Source organism: Lutra lutra, chromosome 5 (assembly GCF_902655055.1).
Source record: "Lutra lutra chromosome 5, mLutLut1.2, whole genome shotgun sequence".
Lineage (NCBI taxonomy): Eukaryota > Metazoa > Chordata > Mammalia > Carnivora > Mustelidae > Lutra > Lutra lutra.
This window is the reverse complement of record NC_062282.1, coordinates 664,203-674,357: the sequence shown is the minus strand read 5'-3', so window position 1 is coordinate 674,357 and position 10,155 is coordinate 664,203. Positions and strand designations below refer to the sequence as shown.

At 63.3% G+C, this 10,155-nt stretch overlaps 1 pseudogene; it reads left to right on the top strand.

Annotated features, from left to right (window-relative positions):
* The first annotated feature begins 231 nt into the window (after nucleotides 1–231).
* LOC125100198 (uncharacterized) lies at nucleotides 232–6,927 on the top strand (annotated as a pseudogene).
* Nucleotides 6,928–10,155: the final 3,228 nt, after the last annotated feature.

The following is a 10,155-nucleotide window of genomic DNA, read 5'->3' as shown; positions in this document are numbered from 1 at the left end:
TGTCTCTCCGTCTCTGTCTCTCTGTCTCACTGTCTCCCTACATCTCTGTCTCTCTTTGTCCCTCTACACCTGTCTTTGTTTCTGTCTCTCTACATATCTGTCTCTGTCTCACTGTCTCTCTACGTCTCTGACCCTATCTCTTTGTCTCTGTCTCTCTAGACTCTCTCTGTCTCTCTGTCTCTCTACATCTCTGTCCCTGTCTCACCATCTCTCTCTGTCTCTGTTTCTCTCACAGCCAGCCCTCCTGGGAAGGGACTGGGGTGCTGCAGTGGACAGGACAGTGTCCCCACGGAGGGAAGGCTCAGGCACTGGGCCCTGGGGAGACAAGGAGGGAAAGCAGGTGCCTGGCCCAGGGGCCTGAGGCAGGAGAGCGTGGGCTCCAGGAGCTCCTGCAGGGGTGAAGCTCCTGCCTGCCCAGCACCGTGTCAGCAGGGGCGACCGGAGCCTACTTGGGCTGGTGCGCGTCAGCCTGGGGTCCGCGGGGCCAGGAAGGGTGAGGGCCTGCCCGCAGGTCCGCTCACACACGGAGCCCTGGCCCCAAGCCCACACCCCGCACACCTAACTGCTTTTTGTGCACTTCTGCTGGCTCTGTACCATGGTTGGGCTTCCTGCCCAGGCAGTGAGGCCGGCGGAGGGCAGGCTCAGGTCCCACCACTGCCCGGGTGCCCACGAGACCGGGCGCAGCTATGCCAGGCGTCAGGGCGGGGCCTGGCTTGTCCTACATGTGCGTTGCCCCCCGGGGCCCTCAGGCAGGTGTCTGTGGCCCACGGGCTCCCCCTCGCCCCGCTCTGGTCCCTTTCCACCCCCAGGCTCTCTGGACCGGGCCCGGCACCTGGGGAGGCTGGTGGGGAGCCCCTCACCCTGGATTATCTCAGATGGGCCCACTTTCTGCATGGGGGTGCCTCTCTTTGTCCACATAGGGGCTCTGAGGGCCTCTGCTATTCCCTCCCGTGCTGGTGCCACGGTGGGTGCTGGAGGCAGGACGGGGCGGGTGGGCCATAGGCAGGGATGTGTCGCCGACTCCCCAGAATGGGACAGGGAGGGGGCCTCGAGCAGCTGCTGTGGGGACAGCCGGTGGGGACTGATGGCATGGGAGGGAGCCTGTGTTCACTTCCTCCCCCAGGATGTCACAGAGACAGAGTCTACAGACCTGGAAGGGCCTGGTCAGGTCCTTCTCTAGAACCGGGGTGGCCCATGGCTTCAAGGATTTGTCCCCGCTCATCCCAGGGTGGCTTCTGCGTGTCCTGGGAGAGGGTGCGGGCCCTGCACAGGTTGTACGTCTTTGAGAGACCCCCGCGCCCTCCAGAGCCACGTGGTCAGGGGCTGCAGGGAAGGCTCTGGAGGGTGACCAAGTGTAGGGAGGGGCTGCTGAACCTTGTCCTTCCGCCGTCGGAAGCCCCCGGAGACAGGGGAGGGGTGGTCGGTGGACAGGGGAGCCCGGAGCTGAGCACACACCCAGGGCCCTTCTCAGGAATCAGGTCAGCCAGGACGGCCACTGAGAGTGGGTAGTGAGGGTGGGGGTGGTGGGAGGGGGTCTGGGCACAAGTCACTCCGAGGCAGCTGGCCCTCAGCCTGTCCCTCCTGCTTCAAACATGGCATGAGCCACTGATCGAGGGCCAGAAGAGAGACACCACCTTCTTTGCACATGTGGCCCTTGGCCATCAGGGACATTCCTGTGACCTCTCTGTCCGCCTTCCAGGTATGCTCCTGTGCCTCGGGGCTCGTGTCCAAGACCAGCCAGGCCTGCTGCAAGAGCCCTGCGGTGGAAGCTGCCCTGGCCTCCCCAGCCCGGGGGAGGGGGCCAGGGGGGACGCAGCATCCACAGCCGGTGGCGCCTGAAGGTGCTTGGCTCCCCATGCATGTCTGACCCTTCTGCTCTGCCCTCTGCTCCCAGGTATCACAGTTCCTTCTGGGGGATCCTTGCATTCTGGAACATTCCACCTTAAGGAAGGTGACCCGAGCTCCAGAGAGCATCCAGGGCCTCCCACAAAGTCTGAGCTTGAAGGGAGCCAGATCCCTTGGGACAGGTGGGATGGGAGGACAGTAACCAGCTGGTGGGACACAGTGTGTGCCATGGACGCAGATTCCTCAGTAACAAACGTGCAGATGGGGAGGCCGGGAGACCCACCCAGGCCTGGGTCAGCCCACAACAGGACCCCCTCGCCCCCCAGGCTGGTGGGACGAGGCTCAGGCCAACTGCTGTCCCCTCGGCCTGGAGACCAGGGGACCAGGGCTGAGGCCTTGGACGGAAGACATTGAGTGAAGCCCGGAGGAATGAAGGCTGGAGGCAGGACCGTCCGGGGAAGGCCTGGTGTCGGGGCTTGGATGAGGGCAAAGTCAGGAGCCTGCGGGTGGCGGAGGTGCGCCTGGGGTGAGGGAGGCGCACACTATCCCAGCCCGAGCACCCAGTGGGCAGCCCTGCTGGTCGGGGCCAGGCACCAGCAGGTCCTGGGGATGGGCGTGAAGGCCCCGCAATGCCGATGGGCCGACCGTCCAGCGGAAGGACCCCCACAGCGCTCCCCGGAGGCTGGGGCACCTCCAATGCAGTGTCTGCTGCGCAGGGCCCTGGGCACGGAGTCTGCTTTGTGCCTGCCCCGCCTGTGGCACAGGTAACTCAGTCCCCCCCAGACCCATGCAGAGCAGGCTGGGAGCAGGAGGGGCCTGTGCCCCTGTCTCTCCACGGCTCCGGGCCGCCCTCTCTGCGCATTTCCCGGTGCTGGTCTTGTCCCCTGGCCTCTTCCACATTGGAGTAGACCCACCCAAAGACGCCACTGTGGCCCAATGATCTCCGTAAAGACCCCTCCCCAAACAGCGCAGGGACTGGGGAGAGCAGCAGTTGGGCGGCGATACCTATGAAACAGGTTTCTCGCCGCCAGATAATCTGCAGCTCCGACTTACTCCACGGAAGACCTGTGATCCCATGGGGTGCCCAGTGCCTCCCCAGGGTGAGGGCAGCGACCGCACCCCAGCACCCACGGCTCCTGGGCCTGCTCGGAGCCGCTGGACGGACGCCTGGGGCGCTGGATCCCGCCCACTGGCAAGACCCCTTGCTTGGGGCCGAGATGTCTTGAGCGCCCGGGTCCTCGGATCCTACTATTCCGACCTTGTAGACGCCCCCAGCACGTGGAGCGTGACTGTCCCCACGGCTGCAGCGCCAGCATGGGAGCTCTCTGTCGGATGACTGTGGGCCAGTGCGCGTGTTCTGGTCTCCTGCGTGTCCTTCCAAGTTCCCAGGGGGCCCCTCGTGTCCCGGGCTCAAGCCCTCCATCCCCTCTTGGGGGCGAGAGTTCTCACAAGCTCTCAGAAGATGCCAGGTAACCCCATACCCGTCCTGGGATGGGGACTCCTGCCCTACAGACCGAGGGGACTGCACCAGCCACAGGTCCCTGCCCTTGGACTGGCCGCGGCGCGGGGTGGGGCGCGCTGGGCTCGTCTGGTCCTGCCTGGGCTGAGGCAGGCGGGGATACAGGCCCATCCTCCCCACCAGGCTGGCCAGCCGGCCTGCGAGGGTTCGGCTTCTCGGGCGGATGGCCCTCCGTCAGGCGTCCCTCCCGCACCGGGGGCCCCTCTCAGCCCCGGCTCTCCAGCAAGAACGGAAAGCGTCCGCCCCTGTTACCACGTAACGAGCGTCTGTCGTCCACTTCCTGTGGGACTCGGCCAAGATGTCCAGCAGGACCTTCTGCCCAAGCGGCTTTGCAGAGCTACCCGTCTGGGCCCCCGACTTTGCAGAGATGCCCTGGCGGCCAGGCCAGAGGCTGGTGAGCGCTGACCACCGCCATGCCGCGTCTGCTGGGGGCCGGGGGCGCCAGGGATGTCGGAGGGGGTTGGGCAGCTTCTAGATCCCTCTCTGTTCCCAGGCGGACTCGAGGTGACAGACAAGTGTACGTGGGATGGAGCTGACCAGGGGAAGAAGGCGTGAAGAGGCCCCTTGTCCTGAACACGAGTGCGGCCTCCGCTCAGCGTCTGCGGTTCAACATGGGAGCGACTTCTTCAAGTTGAAAAACTGCAAACAAGAAGTCACCTTCGCAAAATGTTATCTGTCCGCTCACCAGGTCCCGCGGGTTCACCAGCTGACCCCGCCTCAGAGGGCTGGGCGGGCGTCTCAGCCCCAGGCGCCGCAACCCCCTGTCCGTCCATCCATCCCTGTCCTCAGGCTGGGTGCCGGTCCACCCCCGAAGCCAGCAAGGCCAGAGCCCTAGGCTGACGCAGGGGAGAGAGAGCCATGCTCTGTAGAGGAGCGGCGGGAGGGCGAGTGTCGGCCGCGTGCAGCCCCCCAGGCCCTACAGGGGAAGCCAGAACCTCCGTGGGCCTGTGTGCTCGGCCCTGGGCTGGACATGGGGCTCCTGCCGGTCTCGGCTCCTGGGAGGGGCCCTGGGGTCAGGGTGGGAGGTGGATAGCAGGACTTACGGGGCCACTGAGGCTCTGTGGCGGGGTCCGGACATTCTGTGGGAGCTGCCCTGCCTGGGACCTCTCATGGGGGGATAAGTACGGAGTTTGCTGTGCCCCCAGGCAGTATTAGGGCTGAATGGGGGAGGGCACGAGGATGGAGAACCTCCTGCCACATGCCTGAGGCCACCAATTGGCGCCTTTCTCCAGGGGCTGGACCACGTTCGCGGCTGCATGGAGGCTGGTCCCCCCAGTTCCTCCCCACCTGGCAAGAGGCAGACAGCATCCCAGGGGCTCGGCACGCACGCCCAGGGCTCTGAGGGCCGCCGGAGGCCCTGCTGGTCCCCTGGGAGGGGGGCTGACCCCTCCAGCAAGACCCTATCTGGGCAGGGCCTCTTGGGCGCCACGTCCATCCCTGCTGTTTGTCCTGGTTTGGGTAACCCCAGCCACTCCCGGACCTTCCCCCAGGCCCCGGGGCCGTGGGCTCACAGTGCCATTTGGGGTCCTTGGACGAAAGCAAGAGGACAGAAGACCTCAGCCAGCAGCTGTGGCCCACACTCTGCCCGTGACCTCCTTCAGTGTGTGCGTGCGGAGCGGACCCTTCCCCACGGATGGGAGGGAGAACTGTGGCCACATGTGGGCTGCCCCGGGCTGATCCGCTCGTCACCCAAACAACCGCCAGCAAGCCCAGCCCAGGGCCACACGAGGTACTTTTCCTAAGGGAGACGAACCTTGAAAAGTGGATCAGAGTGACTGCACGGGTCCATGCGGAGGGGCTCCAAGCCCTCGTGGACAAGGCCAACGGCAGGAGAACCAAGGCCCGACTCCAGGCTGAGGAGGACTAACCCCTCCCAGTCGGGCTCTGAGGTTAGATGGTCAGGGCAAGCCTGCTCCGTTCCGACCGGCTGGGAACGGGCGAGTTACCCCCCCTCCCAGGGCCTCAGTCTCCCCGTCCGCGAATCAAGACGTTCTGTGAGAACAGCCCAGTGTGTGGCAAGCTCCTGTCTGGCCCGACTGTGCTGAGTGGGGCTCCTGATCGATGGCATCGACCCAGTGCCGACACTGGGGAGTGGCCAACGGCGGGTGTGGACCACAAGCTGCCTCCTGGAACAGGGGGAGGGACCCAAGGTGTGAAGGGAGACACGCACTCCGGGAGAATGTGTGGCCCCTCTCGGAAGATCAAACAGACGTGGAGTCCACGGGCTCCACTCCGAGGCGTCCGCCAGCAGAGACGGACCCAGTGAAGGGCCCCTGGGGATGCTGGCCCAGGCAGGCCTGAAGCGACCTTGGCCTGGCAGCCCCACGGGCCACAGCCCAGCCTCCGTCAACCGGAGAACCGGTGAACCCGCTGTGGCGCGTCGGCGCGGCGCCCCGCTCGGTGACAGGAAGCAAGGGGGTGTGTCCGGCGTCCCACGGCATGACCCAGCTCCCGTGGGGTTTGGGACCGGGCAGCGCTGACCTGGGGGTCAAGAGAACTTTCCGGGCGGCGGTGCACCTCCGTCCCATGTCCATGGCAGCTGCACAGGCATGGGACCCGCCGAGCTCTGAGCTCAGCGATGGAGGCCCGTGGGCATCTTCTCGCGCAAACCGCAGCCAGAGAGGAGCCCTGGCCTCAGAGCCCCCCTGGCGGCCCCATCCACCCCGGTGTCGCCGGGGCCACAGGGAGGCAGGCGTTTCGGGCAGAAATCCCTGCTCTTGCCTGGAACTGTCCGCTGGCAGCGCCGGCCCTTCCTGGAGCGCCCACGTGCCCGGGCGTGTCAGTCTGCAGCGGCACCGTTTGTGAGCCCCCCCGTGGGGAGTCTGTGCAGGAAGCGGGGTCCGTGCAGGCAGGACCCCGGCGTGTCGGAGCAGACGTAGGGGTCGGACGCCCCGACAGAGCACAGGGACAAGGCAGGGCTGCTGAAGAAACAGGAGATGTCGGGGAGGAGCGAGGGGAAGCTGGGCATGAGCCAACCCCGGAGGAGGAAGCGCCGCGGCGCAGGGGGCGAACGGGGGTTAGAGTGGGGGCCCTCAGGGGCAAGGCTGGCAGTCCAGGGCATTCTCAGAGGGGGGTGAGATGGGGGGTGAGTGTGCCGAGTTGGGAGGAGCCGCAGGGAGCCCTGACAGCCACACGGCGGTTCGACTTGGAAAATGGGAGCCACTGACGTTTCCAGGTGGTGGGCGGCCTGAGTGGAGGAAAAAGGAAGCCCTGGAACGAGAAAGTTATTTCACTCGTTTTCATTAACACCCTCTGGACCTTAAGCGGCAGACGCGCAGACCGAACATTTCTCAAGAGCAGAAGAGCAAGCTCCGGAGCCTCATAGGCAGAGTGTGGCCAGGAAGCAGGGAGCAGGACCAGTCTCTCGTCCTCCCTTCGCTCCAAGCTGTCTGCAGCTGCACAGACATCTTCTGTCTCTTCCTAACTGCTCCGAACCCCCATCTTTCTCCTGGTGGGCAGGATGGGCCCATGCTCCCTCCCCGCTGCACCGCCCACCATGACTTTGCCCTTCCCTGGGCTCCTCACACATACCCTTGGCTCTCCTTGCTTTCCTCCTGATGGCGGGCACCTCAGGAGAGCCACCACAGGGCTCCCAATTGTGTCCCCAGCCTGTGCAGCAAATGATCCTCCACATTCCCTATACCATGGTTGGATGGAGGAGTGGAGGGATGCTGGATGGATGGAGGTGGGGAAGGAGGATGACAGAGGAGTGGAAGGGTGATGGATGGTGGATGGGTGGATGATGGGTGGAGGGAGGGAAGGAGGGGTAGAGAGAGAACGGATGGATGGAGGAGTGGAAGGATGATGGATGCATTCATGGATGATGGATGGAGAGAGGGAGAGTAGGTAGATGAGGAGGAATGGTGGAGGGACGGATGATGGACAGATGGATGGAGGAGTGGAAAGGTGGCAGATGGGTGGGGGATGGGTGGAGAGATGGACGGATGGGTGGGTGGGTGATGGCGCATACTGAATGTTCTGTCTCAGCCGTTCTCAATGAGCAGTCTGTCTAGGACGCAAGGAGTCTTTGAGATTCGGGCTACCTGCCCATGGACAGCACCCAGGCCACCCAGAACAGGAAGCAGACCCAGCTGGGGTCTGCAGCCTCTTGAGTCTGATACACTCTGTGCCCCCAAGCCTTGGGAGGTGGCCCAGGGAGACTCAGGGCCAGAATTACCCTGGGCACACCTCGTTTGAGTAGACTGAGATGCCCAGCCCAGGAAACCTGAGCTCCCAGGGGACTGAGGGGCCAAGAGAACTCAAAGGGTCAGGTCACTGTACCGAGGAAGGCAGCAGCTCCGGTGGCCCAAGTTTCCGTGTTTACATGTCCAAAGCGGGGCAGGTCTCGCCGTAGGGAGGGGCCCATGGCGAAAGGCTGGCCCAGTGATTTGGGAGCAACATGGACGAGGGTGGGACTGGGGCCTGCGGGTAGGAAAGGCACGAGGTGTCCATCGCGGGGTGTCTGGGCTTCCGAGCGAGGGATCCTCTGAGACTGATCTCAGAGTCTGCAGTGACCTGCCCGACTGGGCCCCACAGCAGCTGAGGCCACCTCGGAGTGAGCCCGAACGTGGGCGGGGCTGCCTCCCGCTGTGCCGGTGCGGTGGGGGGGGCCCCACAGCCGCGACACACACCCCGCACGGTGCTTTCCACAGCCCTGCCCCAGGCCTGAGGAGAAGACGGCCGCGCCGGCCGCCGCACGGACATCAATCCCAGAATCGTCCTAAACGTCCTCTTTCCCCCACCCTTGCCCCTCACACGTATCCCCACGGCTCACTGGCTAGACGCTCTTCACCGATCCGCACCAAAACCCAGCAGGAGGGTGGGGCTGCCGAGATGGGCTCAGACTGCGGGTCCTCCTGGAGTCCTTCCAGGGAGGGGGGCGTCGGGATAAACGTGGTCTTCCCCGCAGGGTAGGTGGGCGAGAGGGATGGCCACGGGGATGAAGGGCAGTGGGGCCACTCCCTGCTGCTCAACCTGCCCCTCCCACGTGGTCTTCCACTGGTCCCTTGCTTTGGTTTCTATCCACCCCACTGCACGATCCCAGCCAGCCTCCAGGGTCAGCTGCCGTCTCGGAAGCCAGTCCCTGCGTCTTCCCCGGCACACCCCCTCCGCACGTGCCCTCCCGTGTGCCTGGTTCCTTACCTTTTTCTTTCTCCCTCTCCTCGTCTTGACCAAACTCCATGAGGGTTTAATCTACCTCGGCACGCAATTCAAGTGAGACATGCAGAAGTTAAGGCCAATAGCCATGAGCCAGCAGCCATTCCAACACTTTCCAGAAGAAAATAATAGTGAGAATCAACATTCACTGACTGCCAACCCTTCTAAAAGGAGAGCTGCAGACATTTACGCATGCTCCCACCGTCCCCCCACCCGCCGTCCATCCACCATCCCTCCCTCCCTCCATCATCCCTCCATCCTTCCATCCTCCAACCCTCCCTCCATCCAACCATCATATGTTCATCATCATCCATCCACCTCCATCATCCCTTCCTCTATCCAGCCATCATCCCTCCACGCATGGGATGCCTGGGAGAAGACATTTGCAAATGACATATTATAAAGTGTTAGTGTTCAATATATACAAAGAATTTATCAACACCCCAAAAAACAAATAATCTGGTTAAAAATGGGCAGACAACAGACATTTCTCCAAAAAAGACATCCAGATGACCGACAAGCAGACACATGGAAAGATGCTCCACATCGCTCATCATCGGGGAAATACAGATCAAAACCACAGTGAGGGGCGCCTGGGTGGCTCAGTCGGTGAAGCGTCTGCCTTCCGCTCAGGTTGTGATCTCAGGGTCCTGGAATCGAGCCCCTCATCGGGGTCTCTGCTCAGCGGGGAATCTGCTTCTCCCTCTTCCTCTGTCTGTCTGTCCCTCTCTCTATCTCTGACAAATAAATAAATAAAATCTAAAAAATAATAATAAAATACCATCTCACACCAGTCAGATTGGCTAAAATTAACAACTCAGGGAATGACAGGTGCTGGCGAGGATGCGGAGAAAGGGGAGCCTCCTGCATTGGTGGCGGGAATGCGAGCTGGTGCCACCACTCTGGGAAGCAGCATGGAGGTTCCTCATAAAGTTGAAGCTAGAGCTGCCCTACGACCAGCAATTCCACACCCACTATTCACCCAAAGACACAAAAGCATTAGTTTAAAGGAATGCACGCGCCCCGATGTTTACAGCCACATTTTCGACAGTAGCCAAGATGCGGGAGGAGCCGCAGTCCCATCGACGCGAACGGACAAAGATGCGGTCTAGACACAATGCGATGTTCCACCAGAGAAGTGTTGCCACTGCGACGACCTGGGCGCAGGCGGGAGGCACCTCGGTCGGCAAACTCAGTCCGTCCGAGGAAGACAAGGGCCGCACGCGCCCGCCGCCCAGACCGGCCACGCAGACACTGCTGCCGAGCTTTCAGGCACGGCCTCACGCCCCACCGGGCAGCTTCTGGCTGCACGTGGCTGCCCACGTCTCAGCCCCACAAGGGCCCAAGCTGACCTGAGGCGCCGGCACAGCCCGGCCCAGCACAGGGGCATCCGGCAGTCATGCAGGCCTGGCTCCAGGAAGAGGCGGAGAGGCTGCTGGGGCCCTGCCTCCTCCCTGTCTCTCTGACTGTCGCTCCCTCTGTTTATCTCCCACTTCTGTCTCTGCTCCGTGTCCTCCTTGCCTTGGCCCTCCCCTCCGTGACCAACCAAGTGGCTGGTGCTGCAGGGGGGCAGGGCCGGGGCAGACAGTGCACCGTCCCGCTGTGCTGTTGGGCAGGACCACGGAACTCTGCCC